This window comes from Nothobranchius furzeri, chromosome 14, assembly GCF_043380555.1.
Source record: "Nothobranchius furzeri strain GRZ-AD chromosome 14, NfurGRZ-RIMD1, whole genome shotgun sequence".
Taxonomy (NCBI): Eukaryota; Metazoa; Chordata; class Actinopteri; order Cyprinodontiformes; family Nothobranchiidae; genus Nothobranchius; species Nothobranchius furzeri.
The window spans coordinates 27,175,347-27,197,838 of NC_091754.1; the positions used below are offsets into that span (position 1 = coordinate 27,175,347).

At 41.7% G+C, this 22,492-nt stretch overlaps 1 protein-coding gene across 4 annotated transcripts in view; it reads right to left on the minus strand.

Moving 5' to 3' along the window:
• il1rapl1a (interleukin 1 receptor accessory protein-like 1a) overlaps nt 1-7,857 on the minus strand; it is a 288,242-nt gene extending 280,385 nt beyond the window's left edge. For all 4 annotated transcript variants that reach the window (XM_015966101.3, XM_015966099.3, XM_015966100.3 and 1 more), the window contains exon 1: nt 7,685-7,857. The gene's annotated coding sequence lies outside the window, so the exon portion shown is untranslated. The remainder of the gene's footprint in view (nt 1-7,684) is intronic.
• Between the last annotated feature and the right edge of the window lie 14,635 nt (nt 7,858-22,492).

Below are 22,492 nucleotides of genomic sequence, written 5' to 3' on the forward strand. Positions count from 1 at the left end.
ACTGAAAACAGTTTTTACTTTCGTCGACAAACTGAGTGTAAGGAGCATTTGGCATGCTTTGTGGGTCTGTGGTGGATTTACATGCCAACCAACCAGTGCTGCTACTTATATAACCTGGCTGGAAATGACAGAGATCACTGAGAGTCTATGTTAGTGCAGAACAAATAACCCGATGCATGAGCGGAAACAACTTGTCAAGAGAATTTTTTATCAGTATGTATGAATTTAAGTTATTTCCCTAACATGTTACCCTTTTCACAAAAGTGTTGATAATTAATCTATTGAATTCACTCAAATTAGCTCATGTAATGAAGAAAATGTATTCATGGAACAACACTAATGTGAAACCATGAGCTAATCTAAACTTTTCTTTATGACTTAATGACAGGTTCTTAATGGGTTTTGTCTGATTTGTCAAAGCGACACACACATCTTGCAATGAAGACATTTTTGAGTTTGTAGATCGCATCAGTTAAAGGGTTGTTGGATTAAAACAATTAAAGGAATATGCTAATTCAATGAGGAGAGAGCAATCACTGTTAATTTTCTATTAAACCTAAATAGATAGCTAAAAGATTCATGTTAAAGAAACCAATCATATCTGTTGTTTATTCATCAACAGGTTTTGCTCCAGAATCATGTTTGATTGGGCACATCAGAATCTGCTCCTCGTCAGTGAAGGTCTCAGCGTGGGTCAGCGCAAAAATACCTTAAAAACGAGCCTCACTTTGGGAACTAAACAGCAGGGCACCAACACACACACACACACACACACACACACACACATACACATACACATACACACACACACACACACACACACACACACACACATACACATACACATACACATACACATACACATACACATACACACACATACACATACACATACACATACACATACACATACACACACACACACACACACACACACACACACACACACACACACACACAGATTAATACAACCACTACCACTATAATTAACTTGTCATTGTTTGGGAGTTTCCTGTTCTTACTTTCCTACTTTAGATTTTAGGTTTATAGGTCTTGTGGAGCTGCTGTAATGAGAGCTGGGTAAGGTGTTCCTCTGCTCATGTTTACTGTTTCTTGCATCATTCCCGTCAAACTCATTCCAACCCATTAGAATTAGAACTATTTTATTGTGACTGCAAACACAGCAGCAGCTTTACGGCGCAATGAAATGAGGTTAGTATTTAAATGTTGCAACTTCAAACATTTGCTGGTTGAGTTTTTATCCTGGTGGTAGTGATTGTACTGTGTTTAATACAACTGATTTAGTTAGACGTTAAAGTTGCCTAAGTATAATTTAACTAGCTGTTAAAGCTAAGTAACACATCCTGAAGACAACAGATGTTTCTACTTTACAGAGTAGGCTAACAGAGGAGGAGAATGGTTACATCACCTTCTAGCGCTCTTGACTGCCACCTTGACCAGCACAGCTCAACTTGATTTGACTTTAAAGGTATACTCTGCAAAATTTTCATATTTTTAAATAATTTTGTGGAGCCAGTATGTGGAGCCAGTATGTGCTAAAATGACCCTTTACAGCATATTCAACTCTGAGCCTCGAGGGTTTTTGGTTTTAACCCGGCTTCTGCACACCTGATTTCAATCAGCAGAACCTGATGAGCTGCTGCACAGGTGGTTCTTCCACTGAATCTTGTGTGTTGGACTAGAGAAATCAGCCCTCAAAGCCCAGAATTTCATAGCCTTGCTTTACAAGGTTAATGAAATATCACTCGAACCTCCACCGCTTTCTGTGGCCAGAGTACCACACTTGCAACTTCTGAGTGTCCGGACCAGTTCTTGTTAGTAAATAACAGAGTGGAGCTGACATGCCAGCGGCGCAGTCTGCTTCCAGCACATGGTTCCTGAATGTTTTACATCATTTACACAGCTGATTTATTTGATTTGGTGATGAACCGCTCCTGTAGCAACTAATGAAGGCTGGGGAGACATTTCAGCTGTTAGATTAATGTGTTAAAAACAAACACACAGCGAGGAGATAAATATTACTTTCGGTTTTACAACACTGAATCAATAATGGACTCTAGGGGGTGCTAAAAGCAAGCTAAAACTACCAAGTGTGCTTTTAAAAGTAGCAAAAATGTAAAAAAAATCCAAACATCAGATTGAAACTGCGAAGACTCAGACTGGTACCAGTAGAAGTATTTTGAGGGGATTGCGAGTTTCATTACGTTTCCTCAAATCAGGAACCAGCCAGAGCTACAGATGAAGTTCTGAATTGAATTGAATGAGAGTTGAGCAGCTCCAACTGCTTCCGTGTAGTTTGATCTGACTTGATTGACAGTTTCCAGATGAAAAATCCATCCTGAAAAATTCATTTGGTTGTAATTGGAGCAGGAGCGTTTACGCCTCACTGAGAGCTCGTATCAATGTTTACACACAAACACACTCAGTCGTGGTGGCTCGCAGAGTTCATATACATCATACATGAAAGGGATGCCACTTTCTGTAACGTTAGCATCGAAAAGCTGAACTTAAAGAGACACAAACATCCTCAGTCTGATGCTTTCTTCTCACATTCCTGAACAATGAAATGAAATGAAACCAGGCCAGGAATTAAACTACTCAAAAACAGGATCTACCGAAAACACGCTTTAGCTGAAACATAGTACAGATGATTTTTATCCAGTTCTAGTTCGTGCTCTACCAGGTCTTTTGTGAGATTCCTAAGCGACGGCTGCAGGTCAGTGCTTGGTCACATTTGCTGCTACGCTACAAGGACATAATTTAATTACACAGGAACATTTGAACACTTGCTATGAATGGCTTTAAAAGCTTTGAGGTACATGGGATCCTGTTAAAAGCTTCAAAGCAAAGTATATCACACATAATTGTGCAAATATTTTAATATTTGAGTGGCTAAACTTGGTTTGTCTTGTTCATCTATTAATTATTTACCATTTCTTCAAAAAGAAGATTGATTTGGATAAAAACGGGTGTCTGTGTGGTTTTATAACTATTACAGAGGATCTATGTTTGTCATAACGTATGAAGCTCAGCAGAAATACTCCTGTCTTAGAATAATAATCAGAACCAAATATTAATACATCAAACACATGATAGGCTTTGCGTGTAGCTTAAGTGTAAAGCATTTAAAGAAATGGAATTAAAAAATTCAACACAGAAATGATGTATGGGAAGATAAAGAAGGGGGACTACAGGCAGGTGCTCCTAATCTAATAAATGTGGTGATTTGATAATCAGAAATCAAAAACAGATCAGGTGTCATGAGTCTGAATGTGAGGAAAATCCCACTAATCCTGGAATCATTCTGGGAACATTGCAAATTCATTTCCAAACTGTCCGGATGGATCTGTGCTGATCTGGAGTCTGCCATTCCACAGTGAGGAATATAATTGTAGACAACATTCCCAGAACCGGACACCTCTGCAAGTTCACTCTGAGTTCTAACAATACCGTAAACAAGAATTATACACTCTACGGACTTTAAGATAGCATGGTGCATTTCAATATCAATGCCCTGCAATGGAAAACATAAGTACGTAGTTGTAAAGGCTCCTGGAGAAGATAAAACCTCTTTTTTTCTATTAAAGGACACAATGGCACAACTCAGATTTGCAGAGTTGAATTTGAAAACCCCACAAGAGTTCTGGAACAATTTCATTTAGACAATTGAGGCTAATGTGGTTGTTTAAGCATGAAACTTCAAAAGGTTACCCAAAAACCTCCTCAACACACATCAGTGAGTTCAGGTTTCTGATGGCCCCTTCTAGGATTGGATCAACACTGCAGAAGCACAATGATCCTGCAGCAAATCTACACCAGAACGGCTAAAAAAGCACAAAACTCTTTCAGATTTAGAGTGAAATGACTGTGTGTCTGAAGTATGTCAGAAGGTCTCTTATGTAAAGCCAGAAGCAAGCTAACACATTATTAGATGAATGGGTGAAAACTTGACCCATCTTAGCTAATTCTGCTGTTTTGTTAGGAAATAACTCTGCATGAATCAAGTTGATATAATCCCTGCAAATGAAAAAGAATACTGCTAAAGCTGCCTTTATCTATTGTTAATGGTATTCAGGTTCATGATTTTTGGGTCGAATTTACAAGAAGTCACTTCAAGGGACCTGAGGGGTCCTTCGCTGCAGACCCATGGTCTAAATGAACAACCTGAGATGGTTGATGATTATCTGCTGCAGTTGGGTGTTTTAACTCTTTAAAACAAGAGGGTGTTCAGACATGCATCTAAATCGCTTCATCCTGGTGTGTCAGCTCAGCTTCTTTTGCGTGTTTGGGTGGATTTAAATACAGTTAATCAAACAGTACTTTTATTTGTTAAGTTTTATTTTTCTTTTTGACGATAGATGTGGAGAAAAGGTTGATGCTGCTTCTAAAATCAAAGCCCACCAATAAATATGAACTCACACAGCGCAGTGATAAAAAAATGTGTGTGCGCGTGCGTGCGTGCGTGCGTGCGTGTGTGTGTGTGTGTGTGTGTGTGTGTGTGTGTGTGTGTGTGTGTGTGTGTGTGTGTGTGTGTGTGTGTGTGTGAATTAATGAATTACCTCCCAACCTTTCTTGCAGCACAGACACAAATCACTGCCCTGTAATCTCCACTGTGATCTTGTGCTTTCAGGGATTTCACCAGAGACTCTGAAAGTGTCCAAACCCAAACACACCTCTGTTCTCATAACATCCCACCACATGTAATTGAGTTTTTAAAACTTGGTGCCAGTGTGGCTGGAATAAATCCTCTGCCCCCGCATCAAAATGATTATGTCTAAACAAACCATGTTTAATCGACTGCATGCCTCTGCAGCTCTCTCCATCTGGGGGATGCTGTGTGACAGCTTCCCTTAAATTACAAATATCAATCTGCCACAGTGGGAGCTCAGCTGCCTGTGGCCTCAAGGGGGTCCGCGTCAAAGCGACCAGCCTTCAAAACAAAGCCATCAAAATTCTGGGCTTGCTTTGCTCTGAGTCAGTTGTCACCTGATCACAGTTCCAGTAAATCGAGCAAATAGCTGAATATGATAAGAAATGCAAATGAGCAGCAAGACAGAGCTGTTTCTATGAGTGGAGTTGACCTGAAGTTGGCCCAGTGTGTGGCTCTGGGTCAACTCTGCATGGCTCCACCCTTCTCTTCCCCCTGAGGCAGGGAGTGACAGACGTTAGCACCAAGGGCTCCCAATCTGCCGTGTGATCGGGGACTCTCCCTAAGCGAGTTCCCCTTCCCCATCACCGGCTGTCTGCCCTGGGGAATACCACCACTTACACTCCATCCACCCGCTTATTGATAAACCTCACCACAGGATTGCTTCTGCTCCTCAGGAGAAGTACTGGGTCTGCAGGGTGGCCTAATTCAATCAATGTTAGGGGGGAAAACACACACATTATCCATCACCAGCACCAACTCTCCACCAGCTCTTTCTTCAGTCTGGATAACCACTGACTGACACACACACACACACACACACACACACACACACACACACACACACACACACACACAAATTGACTATCATTGCACAAGCATCTGTTATCTAACACTGTTATTACCTAAAGACATTTTGATATATCCTGAGGATCATTGTTGTATACTGAGCAGCAGTAATCACAGAAAAGCATTGCAGTCAATTATTAGGTTCACAGAAGCTGTCACAGCTCCCCCAGAGTTAATTTGATTTCCTTTTAGGCCGTATATCAGTTCCCCAACTGTGTTTATAGCAGACATGACATGCACTCTGCACGCTGAATCTGATATTATGTGTTTAACCCTGGGAAAAAAAACTAAACTGGAAGCTGCAGAAACGCTGCTTTTGCAGACTTGGTGAACTTACTTAGTGATATATTAACATATTTCAGTGTAGTTGTGGTGCAATGGGAAAGAAATGTTTACAGGCAAGGTGGATAGTTCGATCCCAGCGTCCCCATCGCATGTCAAAGAGCCCCATGCAGATCTAGATGCATGACTTTGAGCAATTAGGAAACTAGATAGTTCTTCGTATATGCAGTTTGTTTACAACAGCTAGAGCTGTTAAGATAATAAAGAACTTACTTACTTAAAATAAGTAAATTAGGTTTATTTGTTCACATTTGGCCAAAACTCCGCTTCTTGTTTTTCATCACAGGAAAACACAGAGAGGCCCTTTTGGAAGAAGCATCGCTGTTGTACTTCATGAGCAGCACAGCAAGGATGAGTGAAATGAAACATGTGGACAAAACAACCAAACCCCTTTCTACTGTCCTGTTTTGAGTCTATTCATTAGAATCATCAAACATCCCGCAGACGCTGCACATAGAAGCTCAAATGCTCCAAATCTAAAATCTAACTGAATTCAGGGACGAGTTTCTGCAGCCAGTGAACAAGCTACAAAATGAGGCCAGCGCGGAACAAAGGAGCTGTCTGTTTGAGCACCATGGACAGTTCCTGTCATCTCCCTCCTGACTGGGAGCTGCTCTGCCAGCTATCTGCACCGCTTCCAAACATCAGACACAAATGGCTTTGCGAATTCATTAAGGAGAGGTCCTGTGCTCCTGAAAGACACATGGATCATTCTCACGTGGTTGCTCTCAGCAAGAATGTTCACATGTTGGAGATGCGTTTCAGCTCTAACTGGCTCTTATCCTGTTTAAGTTAGATCCATACCACAACTTTAAGAGGAAAATGCAATTATCCTTCATCCAGGAATCAGATGAATAATAATGTGATGAGTTTTGAGGGGAAATCTCAGTCACCATCTAGACCACCCGTAGTTCTCCCTCTCCTTGCAGCAGGTTAGAGCAAACCCCCCTTTCACAAAGAGGAATAAAGGATTTTTCAGCTAAATTCCTGTTTCATGCACTGGTATTCCCACTGTTCCACCCAGTGGGGTCCTTGCTCCTCTCTCCCGATGCAGCCACCAGACCTTCTAGGCTGTTAAAACATGATTAACCAGAGACTTCAATGCGGGGTTGTCACAAAAATAGTTTTGGCTATTTAGACTTGTAACAGTGATGCACACTCTCACGCATTGACAATGTAGCTGTGCAGCGCACGCACACACACACACACACACACACACACACACACACACACACACACACACACACACACACACACACACACACACACACACACACACACACACGGAAAATGGATAAACCAGCACAAGTTTTTTTTTCCTTTGGCTTTAACGCCTTTGCACCAGCAGCGCGTGTAAAGGACGGGTTGTTTGTCTAATAAGGCAGCCTGCAGGAAGAGCTCACACCTTTATCTAAATCCGCTCCTGAGTGAGTTCCAGTGAGCTCGACAGACTGCACTGCAGAGGGCTTCTCCGGATTTTCTCTGACGGAGCTCATGAGCGCACACATCGGCAGCCAACAGAGTCCAAAACCCACAAACACACCACGATGTGGCACATATTTGTCTTTGTATCCCTCTTCCGGATGTTTGTGTTGAATCAGAACTGAGTTTTGAGCGGATCGTATCTGCAAGGTGCTTAACTTCTCATTATCACAGTGCAGAAATTGCCCGGAGCCTTTTTCCCCCTCCTCGTTTATTTAATTAGAGGAATAAATCCAGCTCCATATTTTTCCCTATATAATTGGTTTAAGTGTGGGACTATACGGAAAACTTCAATATGAACACCACGATTTGTCGGCAAAGCCAGGAGGCAAACTGGCCTACCTTCAGTTCGATTCCAAAATGGTACGACGCCGAGAGTCAGTCAGCGGGGAAGGCTGTGGACATCACAACTCCTGGTCAACAGAGAGGGAGACGAGGGGGAGAGGGAGAGGCTTCCATGCAGTGGTTGTGAGTCTGTGCCTCAGCGAGGTCACCCATTCAGCCGATACAAATCCAAACAAGAATGGAGATTTTGTTTCTGTCCAGGGTTCTTCTTTTTGGAGGGGGGGAAAGTGCGCCAGGCGCTCTCCGCAGCTGTGACTTTACGCGCTTGAAGTAAAATAAGAGGGCAAAAATGTCACACCAGCCTATAAGACATGAGTTTGGATGGAGCCAAAAATAAAATAAAATACAGGAAAATAAAGAAAGCAGCGGTGACTTTACGCAAATCGATCCCTAATCAATTCCTGGATTGCGTGTCCATCCCAAACGCACTCCTCAGAGCTTTCCCCGTGAAGATCAGGGACAAGAAGGGATGTACGGATAGATTCGCCTGATCCAGTGAGGAAGAGGATGAGGAGGGAGGAGGAGGAGGAGGGTGGTGGTGGTGATGGGGGGGTTTCCTTCAGAGCTCCGCTGTGTAGTTTCAATGCTCACGATGAGAGGGATCTCTCCTCCTCGGTCCTAGTGCACCACACACCGTCCCTGCTGGTCCTTGCACGCGCTGCACCTGCAATCTGTCATCCTCATCGATTAAACAGTAAAATGGATGAGGGGGCAAAGAAATTCCAGCAGACATCTATAACTCAGCGCAGAGCTTCAGCGCTGAACAGATGTGCGGAGAAAGGGGTCCTCACTTGTTGGTGAGAGGGAGAGGATTGAAAACAGGAGAGGGAGACGGAATGGGTGAGCGAGGAAAGGGGAGAGAGAGGGGGAGTATAGTTCCATACAGTGGTGGGAAGAGCTTCCTCAGCATGTGAGGAGAGAGAATAAAGTCGGAATTCAGCCCTTTTAGGACCAAATGGATCATCCAGCAAACCAGCGAGTGGGGAGATTCCTGCAGGTTAAGGGACTTTACTGCTGATGGTGTGGTGGAACCAGACCCTTGGGTTTTAGGTCAGTGTCCTGGGATTAATAAAACAAACACATCATATAAAAAAAACTCCTCAATTGTATTCAGTGAATCTTAAAATAACCTGTAAACGACTAATAACTAACATTTTTATTTGATTTGTGGTATAATGCCTCAGACCACAAATGCAAAAAATATTAGTCAGGATATTAATAAACGTTTCTTTTATTCAATAAAAAAGTAGACATCATAATTTAATTACGTGTAAATTTTCAATTTTATTACACAATCAACCTGCTCTTATATTGGCGTTAATAAATAACGTTCGTGATTTTATAAATGTTGGTTCAATCTTACAGAGAACTTTGGTTGGTGATCATTAAGGCAAGGATCTTAGTTTTTGATTTTTCTTTCTTCTTCAACCCAAATGAAGCACATATAAAACACCCTGGGGATTTGCTGCCCCCTAGCTAATCCTTTCAAAGTTATAAAACTGGGATAACCAGGGTTTATGAAGCATGTTCAGGTTTACACCTCATTTTAGTTTAATCGTTTTCATTAATAAATGTTGTTGTTTTATTAATTAGTGAAATCTTCTACAAAAGCTTTAGCTGGTGTTTATGGAAGAGGATGGTGCTGAGTAAGGACACAAATGCAGGTAGAGTCATGAGGCAGACAGAGGAGGGTTTATTAAATAACGGGACAGAACAGGAACTAACGAATAACAGAAGAACTGAACCGAATATAAATACACAGAGTGGAGGGATTAGAGGGAACAGGTGTGATGAATGGCTGATCACTGACAGGTGGAACTAAGACCAAGACAAAAAACTAGACTGAGTAAAAAACAAGTAAACAACACTGAGAAATGAATTAACAGAAGAATAAAATAAACAACAAAGGAAAAACAGCAGCTAGAGGCAACACAAGGGTCAAAGGTCACAGACAACCTGAGGAAAACAGTTCAGAACACAATAAAACAAACATGAAAATAACTGAATATAAAAGGCTGGAAGAAAATACATAAACAGGGAAGGCAGGGAACAACTAGGGAACAAATAAATATATAAAACCTACAATAAGGATAGAAATAGTGAAGGACTTGGAGGTGAGGAGTGACCGGACAGGATGAAATTAAAGAAAAGATGAAAGACTAAAGCTATAGGGGACAGGGAGAAAACATGCAAGGTACTGGGAGAAGTAAGACACAGGACGTGATGAGGATTAGCGCCACTGAAAAAAGAGAAAGTCTCAAAAGTCTGAATTCTTTCTCTTTTCTTCTTTTTCCGTAGGAGATTATAGGACCAAGAATAATGTCTTGAGAGTGCACCTCTAAATATTCAGGCGGGAAAAAAAACATATTTTTGTGTAAAAAACAAAATCACATTATTTAATCATTATTATAATATCATAATAGCTACATTAACAGTCCATACATGTCTTACAGCTGACTTATGTGCAAGTAAACCATTACCACCATAATGATCAGGGGCCTCATTTATCAAGCTTGCTTATGCACAAAACGGGGTCGGAAAAGTGCGTCAACAATTTTCCACACAAACTTTGGGATTTATGAAAGAAAACTTAGCGGAAAAATGTACGCAACTTTAAGTTGACTAAGGACCTGGCTTACACACATGTTGGACATGGAGAACACCTGCAGTGCTGCTGCTGAGAAGGATACAATCATGAAATCCTGCAGCATTATCACTTGTACTGCTTCGCTTTCACACAGAACAAGACCCCCCCACACACACACATGCGCATACACACACATGCACGCACACTCACACACACACACACACACACACACACACACACACATGCGTGCACGCGCACACAGCCTGAAGCGCAGAATACGGAATGCAGAATATCAGCAGGGGGACAGATTGAGACAGAATGTCATGTGTCTGTGACAGTGTGTGTGTCCTGTCACTGTGACCCGATTGATCATGCGCCCTGGCTACTTGAACAAGGAAGATCTACGTTTGGCTGACTGGTTAGCGCATGTGACTTTTACCCGGGAGTCTGGGGATTGAATCCCGATTGGACCATTTTTTTATATCCACCACCGATCTCTCTGAAGAATTCACAGCATTGACGGCTTCAGCAACGCTGTGCCACTCCGTGGATTTTCTCTTATTTGTTTTGCAAAAGTACTTCCTTTTATTTCTCCACCTCACCCACAGGTACCTCAATTTCTGCTTCTGTGAAATTGTGCTTCCTTGATCTGCCTTGATCTACGGTCGTCATTGTCATTGGCGGAGCGCTGCAACAACCGGCTTACGCATATGCATGAGATCCACAAGGCACTTTGCACTGACTATTTATGGCAGTAAGTGGGCGTGGTGAGGGCGGGATGTGACTAAAAAAGAACTTTTCTAGATAGTTTCTGATTTATGAAGCGGAGACTGCGTGCAGCTGTGCGTACTCCATGTTTGATAGATCACAAACCTACTTGGCGTAAGTACATTTTTTTTTGCTGAGCTTAATTACGGTTTTAGTAAGGATTCTACGCAATGTTTGATAAATGAGACCCCAGCTGTCCAGTAACCATGGGCTAGTCTCATCGTAGCAGTAGCTCAGGAGGTAGAGCGGGTTGTCCTGCAATCGGAACGATCCCGGTTCCCACCAGAGAGTACTGCTGTTGTATCCTTGAGCAAGATGCTTAACCTGCCTTGCCTGCTGGTGATGGTTGGAAGGACCAGTGGTGCCAGTGTATGGTAGACCTCACCTGTGTCAGTGCATCCAGGGGCAGCTGTGGCTACACTATAGCTCATCCCCACCAGCATGTGAATGTGTGTGAATGGGTGAATGGCTGATTGTGTTGTGAAGTGCCTTTGGGGGGTTGTGGAACCCTAAGAAGGTGATATATCAATTCAGACCATTTACCGTTAATGTAAATGTTTTTTCATATAGTGTCAGAAATGTCTAATTTATCTTTTTTATATAAGCGACCACATAATGTGACTTTTAGGGAGGTGTACATGTTGATCAAACAGCATTAGCAGGAACTGGGGTGGTTTAAAGATGGCACAAGCCATTTCTTACTTTAGTTATCAGCTCATCTGCCCATCAGAACAGTTTAGTGTCTTGTTACTGTCTCCGCTGGCTCTTATTGTAAACTTTAGAGCAGAAGGATCAGACAAAATCTATTTATTTATTCATGCACATAAAAAAAATCAATTTACAGCCTGTCGGTGTTTGTAATGAATATAAAACCCCAATGATGGTTGGGTTCAGCCCCACTGTGACCACGAGAACAAAAACAGTGTGTATGAATATTTAAAAATGTTTTATTTGTGAGTTTAGCCCTTTTAGAAAACACTGTGGATTTTCTATTTGTTGCATGAAAACCAAACAGTTTCATCAAAAAGAAGAGAAGGTCCAGCGTCCAGTTAGTTGAGGAAATATTTAGTTGAGATGCTTTTAATTTGTTGCATCAGTTTGATGGACAACAAATGAACCCAATCGTTTCTGACACGCTGTAGTGCAGGTGTAATCACACCCTCCATTAATGAAACAAACAAAAACATCTATGCAAACTGCTAAACGCCTTGGATTTATTTCTACTTCCAGCATAACTCGAGCCAACAGAGTTATACTGAAAAAATTGCTGATTAAAAGCTGAAGGGTTAGCACACCGTGAAGGAATTAATTTAATCAGCTGCCTCTCACACCAAACTTTTACAAAGATCATCTAATGTTGGGAAATTAGGCGTTTAAAGCTGTTTTGGTCCATTTTTAAACAAAACTTTATGCAAAACCCCAGGGAGTATGAAGAGATTTAAACCTGACTTGCTAACAAGATGTTCAAGACACATGAGAAACAACATTTAAGGGAGCATTTGTAACTTTGGGAACTTTTCACACAAACAAAAGCCATAAAAAACACCTGAGGTATGTCGCTTCTCTCCCAAACCCTCCAAACTTTCTGAACCAATGAGCTCTGAAGTTGCGCGGTCATCACACGGTGGCCGAGCACCTCTCCGCCACAAATCACACCTGCGATGTTTCAGCAGCATGGATGTGTTCATGTGTCAGTGTGAGAACACATTCCTTACCTTGTAAAATCTTATCGAGATGTGCGGCCTCTGTAAACTAGATGGGAAAGAAGAGAGCTGTCTTGTATAACCGTGCTCGCCGAGGGCTCGGGAAACGAGTCACAGACGTTTCTGCCTCCACAGTTTTTCCCTCCGAGCATGAGTAGGTACCTGACCATCATTCCGCCTGCAGAAAATATATAGAAGCTGACTGATATGACATAAATCCTCCTCTTCATTCTCAGAAGGGAAAAAGACCTCTCAGTCACTCACTGCTTTATTAATATTCGGTGGATAAATGGTGCATGATCGATGCTGAAAGATCACATGACGCTGCCACGTTCTTCCTCCCACATTTCTCCTTTTCCTTTCCGTTTTCTCTTTTCCTGCAGCTGTGTTGTCCAGTCGTCCTTGGCTCAATCTCTCTGCACAGCGGTGATTTTGACAGGGCAGTTAAAGCTCCATATAGTCCCATAAAGGCAATGTCTTGAATTAGCTCTCTGGCCCAATTTCCAGCTGGAACAGAAATAGACTTTGCTGTTAAATGCAATCAGATAAAGAAACAATTATCTGTGGGTTTAAATTGAAAAAGAATAATAATAATAAAAGTCCATGTCTCGGTGGAATACAGACCACACAGCAGTAAAATGGATTATTGAGCTATTTTTCTGCTACTGCTCTCAAATGGATCCCAACATACGAACTGTGTCCTAAATTATTTTAGGATTAATTTTGCAAGTTTTGATAGAGAAGAAGCTGCTCGTACTGAGGAAGTGAGAGTTACTCTTGATACTAAACCCACCCAGAAGAAGAAGAAGACGAAGAAGAAGAAAATGAAGAAGAAGAAGAAGAAGAAGAAAACAAAGAAGAAGAAGAAGATGAAGAAAACGAAGAAGATGAAGAAGAAGAAGAAGAAGAAGAAGAAGAAGAAGAAGAAGAAGAAGACGAAAAAGAAAAAGAAGAAGAAGAAGACAGACACACAGTTAGTATGCTGAACATGTTAGGGGAAAGAAAGTAGCGGTGCAAGCCTTTCCTCTCAATAATCACTGCTAATAAAATATCTGTTAAAATAAAGTAGTTTTAACTTCCGCTTCACGATGGAGGAAATATCGTGCTCAGCAGTTGCCATTTTCCATCTTTCCAGCTAGAGAGTAATATGATCTCATCCTTTCCACCTCCTACTGAAACACTATTAGGAGCTTAATAACATGCAGCAACTTTATTTTAGTTGGATCAAGTGTATCTGTGAGATTCACCACGCTGGGGAAGGCAGAAGCAGAGCTGACAGCTTCTTCACTCGGGAACTTTCCACAAACCTGTGAGAAAACTACTGAAATTATAACTCATTAAGCTACTTTTGTTGGTGTAAAAAACTAGTACTGAGACCCAAGACCAGACAAGAGCCTGGCAGGTGTGAAACAGAATAAGAAACGGGAAACCAAAGCTGAACATGTGTGAGATGATGGTCTGGAAAACTCACAACAGAACATTGGGTGTCTCTGTTCTAACGGAAATTATTGCATTTTCAAAGGTGGCTAGGAACTGAAACCTTTTGTAAGACAGGAAGTAAATGATTTTCTGCATTTATTTTCTCTTTTCGTCTCTTATAGTTGAGTTATACCTACAATGAAATTTACAGGCCTCTCCGATCTTTTTAAGTGGGAGAACTTGCACAGCTGGAGGCTGACTAAATAATTTTGGCACCAGTGTATCTCGTCTGGCAACGACTCATCAATAAAGCTCTGTCAAAGGGCTACGGTTGTCTTTCAAGCGGTCTCTGCATGGAAGTAGAAAGCACTAGAACCAATCAGAGCAAAAAACAACATGGTGTCGAAGAAAAAAGAAGCAAATACACTTTTGTTCAAAACAAAGGAATTAAGTACAGCGGCATGTTAACGTCAGTGTGTCGGGGGAATAAAGGAACAATATCTGGTAATAACGAGAAAGTTTCTCAATTTACCGTGACGTAAATTTGGTTTTGCCATGATATTTCTCTTGTTTTAACAAGAAAGTTTCTCGAAATAAAGTTTATACAAACTCTTAATAATGAGAAAGAATATGACGGTAAAATGGAGTTTACACATTTTGGGCTTCTACTCAGAATGAGCGAGGCAGTTGTTCCAGTTATTGATGTTAAAGCTTTAGGAAGTACAGCAGCGACAGCGCCACAACAACCAGAGTAAAATTACACTCGCTAGCTCTCTTCTCTGCCGGCTGCACCACCTAAAATTGTTCTGTCCAATAGTAAACCTGCTGAGGCTATAATGGAGCTTGGCTAGACTGACCTGCAGATCTAAATACGGTAACACTTCACAGTAAGTTTTATTAACATTTCCAGTGTTGTTCACTATTAAGTGTCCTTAAGTTTAGGACCATCATCATCCTTTATTTAACAGTTTATTAATGCTTAATAATGCACTAAGTAACAATAATAAAGAGACCTTTATTGTAAAGTGTTGCCAAAAATCTGCTGCTAGCTACAGTTTAACTAGAGTCCTAGGCTAAGTGAGTGTGAGAAGCTGAGAAGACGCAAATGCATCTTGAACACATAAAACAACAAAATATTTGGGCCATTCAGAATAGAGAAAAAAAAAAGAAGCATTATAAAAATATCAAGATGTTGGGAACAAACTCTAAAGCAGTGTTTCTAAAATAAAGTGGATATTTTAGGCTGAAAGAAAAAGATCAAAAACTACAACAGGGATGGCAGAAAGACCAATAATACCCATGATGCCTTGTGTTTAAGAGCTATGACATCTTAAGTAATTTTTTAAAAAAGCATTGTTTCAACTTATTTTTCATTCATGCCATTCAGGCTGCAGCAGCTTTTATGAAGAACAACATGATGACAATAACAGATTAAATACATCTGGTGTTCTGAGGTATGTTTCAGACTCTTATTGTGAAACCGAAGGAAGCTATCAGAGTGCCACCCCATAATCTGTTGTTGCATCATCTTTTTCCTTTTTCATTGTATAATACACACACACACACACACACACACACACACACACACACACACATAGAAAGAGAGAGAGCGAAGCAGATGTTCTCCAGACTGTGCTGACTGATATATGCCCACGGCCTAATTGCAGGTTTATGAAGTCTGAGGTTTTTGGTGCCAAGCAGTTCACAAATAGATGCCAAATGGTTGCCGTAACAGCGGGTCCTGACCCTCTTGTAATTGTAGGGATGAAGCCATTTCCCCTGCTCATCTGGTAAATCTGTGCCAACAACAAATATGACAGGAAAAAACAAAAACAACCAACATACTGAAACTATAGAAGTGAGATCAAGAATCTATGTAGGGTTGTCAATATAAAACATATATAAACAGACGTTTGAATGTATCTTTCTTGTAATTAAAAGTGTTTCCTGTGTGAGGTTGGTCATTTTCCATGTGGATGCTGCAAGAACTTCCCATGGCAAGAGCACACAAACCGATCTGATCAAAGCGGCATCTTTCAGCATACATGACAGTGACGTGACTTTTTGAGGCAGACTGACTGGTTGAACTTGTCTGATGTTGTCTTGTGGGAAAAAAACGGTCAGTGTAAAATTTCACCTCGTCAGAAATCCCTTCTGTCAACTTCTGCAGGATTTTGTATTTTTGAAATCCAGAACAAGTAAACAAAGTAGAACATTTAGACAGAGCGATCAGAGTTTTTATGTAGGTCGTGTTTTTAATCAGACTCTGATTGTGCTACAATTTTACACCGAGAGAAGAAAATGAGGAACAATTATCTTGTCTTCTTTGGTTCTGGTTATTCTAATGCGTGTACTTTCTTTTTTCCTTACTGGACAATTATTCAACTAATAAAGACTGTTACATCCCTCTGTCATGTTGCAAGGGTGTGGAGATGATGGACCATGTGTGGTGGAGAGTTCCAGGAGGCAGGAATGCAGGCACGGATAAAGTAAAAATGGGTTTAATTACAGGATACGGAAGGAACGAGAACAACACAACAAACAACAATGATCTGACAAAGACTGGCACAAGGAGGGAGGTATAAATACACAGGGAAATCAGGAACACATGGGCAGGTTAACGAGGGGCAGGTGAAAACAATAAGGGCTAATCAGGGCAGGAGAGAGACACAGTCAGGAAGGCAGGGGCAGAACGTGACACCCTCTCTGGAGTCTAGAAGGTTCTGAGAGGAATGTCCAATGTTTAGACTTTTCTGTGATGTTACAGTGATTAAAGTCAGCAAATTGTATGGTTTTGGAGTGTCACCGGGGTTACTATACTACCACCAGAATGTCTACACAATGTCCTAACTAGACTTATCTTTCTTCTACATAACTTAAAATACAACCATAGGGGTGAAAAGTAAGAGTGGAAGCTATATTACAAAAATGTTCTACTCTGGTTATTTTAAGAGCATCCCAAATGGTAAAAGGGTTAAATAAAAGGAAACTCGTTCCATTAAAAACGTACCCAAGCTTCAATAGAAAATAAACAAAGTTAAAGGCCTGAACATAAAGGCCTTTAACCAAAAGGCTTTGACCTTAACAAAAGGGCTTAACTCAAAGTGATGCTTTTCTAAAAAGTGTTAACTATAAGCCACAACACATTAAGGAAAGACCTCTCCTTAATAGAGCAAAAGGGTAGAGTTCACTTCAACTAGGGATAAAGCCTTTTTGACAAATACGATCATGAAACGAGTAAAACTCGTAAATATCTGTAATTATGCTGAAGGAAAATCCTCATTGGCTAACTGACTGTCTTCCCACGCTGTGATTGGCCAGTCACATAGAGCCCCCCCCCCCCCCCCCCCCCGTACTAGATAAAGAGAGAGAGAGAGAGAGAGAGAGAGAGAGAGAGAGAGAGAGAGAGAGAGAGAGAGACCCGACCTGTGCGGAGGCAGTGACCGACGCAGCAAGAGCCGTTTTCAGCCCTGTCTTGCCAAATGCACCACGTACGCTATGAAAAAAGTTACTTTAAATATTCAACCGAAAAGAAGCGAGCTGAAGAAAACCTAGGTAGTACTGAAGAAATATGAGCAACAATCAAGCAGGCACAGAGAGATTCGTTACTGTCTGTGTGTGTGCGTGGATGCTGCAGAGTTTTGTGTGTAGGAAGGGGCGGGTGCTCTATGTGACTGGCCAGTCAGAGCGTGAAGACAGTCAGTTACCCAATTTTCCTTCAGCACGATTACAGATATTTACGAGTTTTACTCATTTCATGTTCGTTTTCGTCAAAATTTATTTATCCGTACCAGATACTCATCTGAAACGAGTCTCCGGTTCATCCCTAGTTCCTTTACTATTGTGATCGAAAACATTTCATCTCAATTCTGAGGCTGCTTTGAAGAGTTTTTAAATAAACAATACACATAGCAACTTCTGATCAATGCATATCAATGTCAGACTTTAAATAATGTATTGATGTAAACCACACCCACTTCTGGTTAAACCACACCCACTTCCAGATTAGGCCACACCCACTCCGAGTACAGATACAGATAATTTAGATGGTTGAGCAGACACAGTAGTTGTGTACTCGCTCATCCCTACCTTAAACCCAAACAACCAAAGGACAATGCTCTCCTTTAAAGAGGTACAAATAAAAGAGCCACAAAACAGGCTTCCAGCTTTAAGAGCTCTAAACATACTTAAGTGCCTAAGGACAAGAGTTTAAATGTCTTAAAGAGCTAATTAATCAAAGCTTCAAATTACTCAAGAGACAAAAGGACGGCTGCTAGTTTTTTTTTTTTTTTTTTTTTTCGTGTCCTTTCTGGCTGGGACGCAAACAGAATTGATGTCTGAATGCTGGTAACAAGACTTACAGATTTACTCTCAGGTGGAGCATCAAAGCGTCTGCTTTTAATGTCACGCCTGATACTTAAAACTTTATTGTTCTTGTTCTTGAATGCTTTGTAATTCCGACCAGACACGGAGACAGAGGTGAAAGAGAAAGGAAGAGACAAAAGATGGGGGTGGGGGTGGGGGGGTGGGGACACAACAACAATACAACAAGATCCAGTTATCACTGTGTCGGCTTGATGGAGACATATATAATCAACATTGTTTAACTGAACAATCACACGATAATAAATCACAGTGCATTAAGTGCCCAACACAGCCTTAAGACATGTGTTGAACGTGCCCAAGTCCATACTTATGAGAGCACCATGTGAGCACCTGTGTGTGTGTACATGCACTTGTTAAGGTTTCTCTATAGGAGCGTCCGATAGAGAGTGTGAGGGGCCACAGGTCTGCCCCCTAAATATGTGCAGGAGACGGAGGGAGCTCCAAGTCCCAGAGATTCAGGCGCTGCCCCAGAACACAGGAACCCCAAGGAGACCGCAACTAGGAAGGCTGCTAGTTTAACAAAGCCACATAATACTCCAAGAGACTAAACAAAAGCAGCTAAGTCTAACAAAGTCTCCAAATACTCAAAAAGAGACTAATCCAACACCTGAGCTCTCTCCCTGACTGAACCATCTCAAACAACTCCTCCCTCTACTGAGAGTTTGGCAGCTCCTTAAGTAACAGCTGCAGCTGATTAGCTTGGTGGGGAGAAGCTGGGTGGAGCCATCAGCAGGCTTCACTGCATGGAGCTGAACCTGACAGGAAAATAACAGGTACTTTACAGAGCTGAGCAGCAGCAAAATGGTAAGATGGCAGGAAGGTGTGCGGGTTTTAGGGGCTGCATGACTTTTTTTTTTAAGTCAACAGTCAAGTAATGAAAATTGAGTCGACTCTGACTAGTCATTGATGACGTCATACACCTGAAGCGGGTTGGTTCGCTGGGGTTTTTGACAATTAAAATTGCGCTCACATTTTCTAAGTTTAACACATCTCTTTTAACAACGGTAGTTTCTGCATCTTGCTTCAGCCCTCTCCGCCCTCCCCCTGCGTAGCAGCCGCAAACTCACTGGTGCCCTTGCTGCTCTAAACATTCAAATAATTATTTCACTTTCTGTTCCTCACTTCTGATTACCTTCAATGGTGTCTGTTTGTTGCAACCACCAGGTACAATTTGACTATTTTTCTGTCCTGCCTGTTTATTATCTTCCTGCATCTCCTCTCAGTCCTAAAGAAAAACTGCTACCTGGGTTCATATATATTCACCTCATGAGTTACCTTTGAACTGCAGTTCTAAAAGATCTACCGACCGCAAAAACAGCGGAGTGCTCGCCGGCCACATCAGTGAGGTGAAGTTATTGGAGGACAAAACAGGTGATGCGCTCCGCTCCACAGCAGTGAAACGCATCAGGCACAAATAAAAGATAGAAAACATAAAAGGAAATGAGCCGACATGAACGATCGCGCATTAAATTAGTTTTTGAGGTGGCGACACCTGATTTGATAATGTTACTGTGGCCGTGCTCAGGACACAGATGTCTGGAGCGCGTCAACAATCAGAGCTTTGCATGCGCAAGCTGGTTAAGGTTAGGATGGGGGTGAGGGGAAGGTTAAATTGCAAGAGGGTAAAGGTCACAATTTGGTCAAATATCCATTTTACTGCGGGCATCAGATACCGTCGCTCCTGCGCGTCGACGCGCAGGAGCGACGGTATCTGCTGTCTTTTCCGAGGACTGCATCTTGTCGGCTATTATCACGTGACAGCGACTAGTCTATGAAAGCCATAAAAAGTCACTACAGAGCGGTGAAGTCAACTAGTCGACTAGTTGATCCAACCCCTAGCAGGTTTACCCCTGGGGTTGTAACAAAGACACAAAGAAATCCATCACCCATTTTATCAAGAAGGAGTTTTCTAAACGTTTTTCATTACTCCTAATTATTCATCATTAATAGTAACATGGGGCTATAGTTTCATATCAATAATCCCCAAATGATCTGCTGGCGTAATTTTTTAACCTAATAATTGCTACGTTAAACTCTATGGATGAGTAAAAACAAGCTTGGATCAGGTCAAAGGTTCATGTGGAGGATCCAGAAGTAAACATCGCGGTAAAATATTAAAATTTCTACCTGATTCTATTGGTTGACCTAATCTTGTCACGTTGCGAGTTGGAGGAGGTTAGGACCCAAGGTGCAGACAACAGACGACAGGAGGCAGGAGCTAAGGTAAAAGTAAAAATCCTTTAGTTAGGAAGGTACCCAAAAATTCCAAAGGACAGGAAGCCAAAACCAAATAAATAAACTCTGGCAAAAAACAAAGCTCCTTTTCTGAGCCGAGACCTAGAGACTAGTGGGGGTGGGGGTGGGGGGGTGGGGGGGTGGGGGTGGGGGGTGGGGGGGTGGGGGGGAATGACAAAACAACGCTGACACAAGACAATGGACCGACACACACTGAGAAACGAGACAGAGTCTTACACCTGGCTGGGTGATTAGGAGATGAGGAGCAGGTGTGTGGGAGAGAGAACTGAGGAGAGAACGGTGAGATCAATTAACTAAATGGGAAGGGAAAACCAAGCAGAGGAGGGGAGTGTGAACCAAAGTGGCCAGGGGAGACTAATTAACTAAGTGGGGGAGAATCACATTGAACAAAAGGAAGATAATGGCCAAATAACAGAGAACTAAAGATAAGCAAACTAATAAACCTGAAACTAGGGACACCTGGGGGGAAACCTGGAGGGGGCTGGGGAACCATAGGGACAGAGAAACATCAGGGGGGAAACATGAGGGAACCAGGAGGGGACCGGGGACCACAAAGACAGAGCACATGACAGATCTGTGCATCCAATATCTAATATCCACTATGTGATTCCAGCTACACCTTAATTTAATGTTTTATTTTGAGTCATAAAACACTGAAAAGTACAAACACTGACAAAAATGTATCACTCGATCGAAGTCTGTGGTTTATTTTTGACTACTGTAGACATTGTTTTATTAACTGGAAATCTGCAATTGACTTTTAGTTTGAAAGTTTCCAGATATTTATACACTGGTTTTGTGTTTGATTTCCTGCCTGGCCCAATCAGAGCTGCTGAGCTTGACACATTCCTGGAGTGTAGCACATAAAAAAAAACTCTCAGCATAAGCAACACATCCCTACGCTTCTGGGATGCTTTTCAAAACGTGATGCCAACCATAACAGCGGCTATTTCCTGTGCATTATGTTCCACGGACATTACAGAACGCTAACATGTCTGCTGGATAGGCCCCATAGTTGTTTGAGTCTATATACATCTATTTAAAAAAACACTGAATTGAAATGATTTGCATTCTGCATGGACATCCTCTATCTCTGGGGTGGGCAATCCTGGTCCTCGAGGGCCGTTACCCAGCATGTTTTAGTTGTTTTCTTGCTCCAACACACCTGATTCTTGGGTGAATCACCTGTTCAGCAGCTCATCTGGCTCTGCAGCAGCCTGCCCGCCCCTGCTCTTTGTTGACTTCTCTTACTTAGGTTTTCTCAACTTTCAAAGAGGATTTCAAACAAAACAATCACTCTCTTTTTCTGTGGATCTTCTTGTAAATGGTAAAAAGAAGAAAACCCAAAGATCAACTACACTGATTGACACAAGACTATTTGTACCTCCTCGTTTGTGAACCCCTTTAAAAGCCGGTGGAATATTCACAGCAAAGTGGCTAACTTTGAATGCTTCCATATTCAGAATTCTGCTGAATTATTAAACAGAGGACAAGATTTCTTCCTCTGCAGCTCTTCAACAAATCATTAACTAAATTATTGAAAAGGGGCAAATCTCTGCAGAGTAATGAGCAAACAAAGATCTGTGCTATGAACATGAGTCCAGTAACCAATCTGCTTATAGAAGTTGGTGAATCTCTTGCACTGCGGATATTATTTCACTTTCCTCTTCGTGTTTCTGAGTTAGA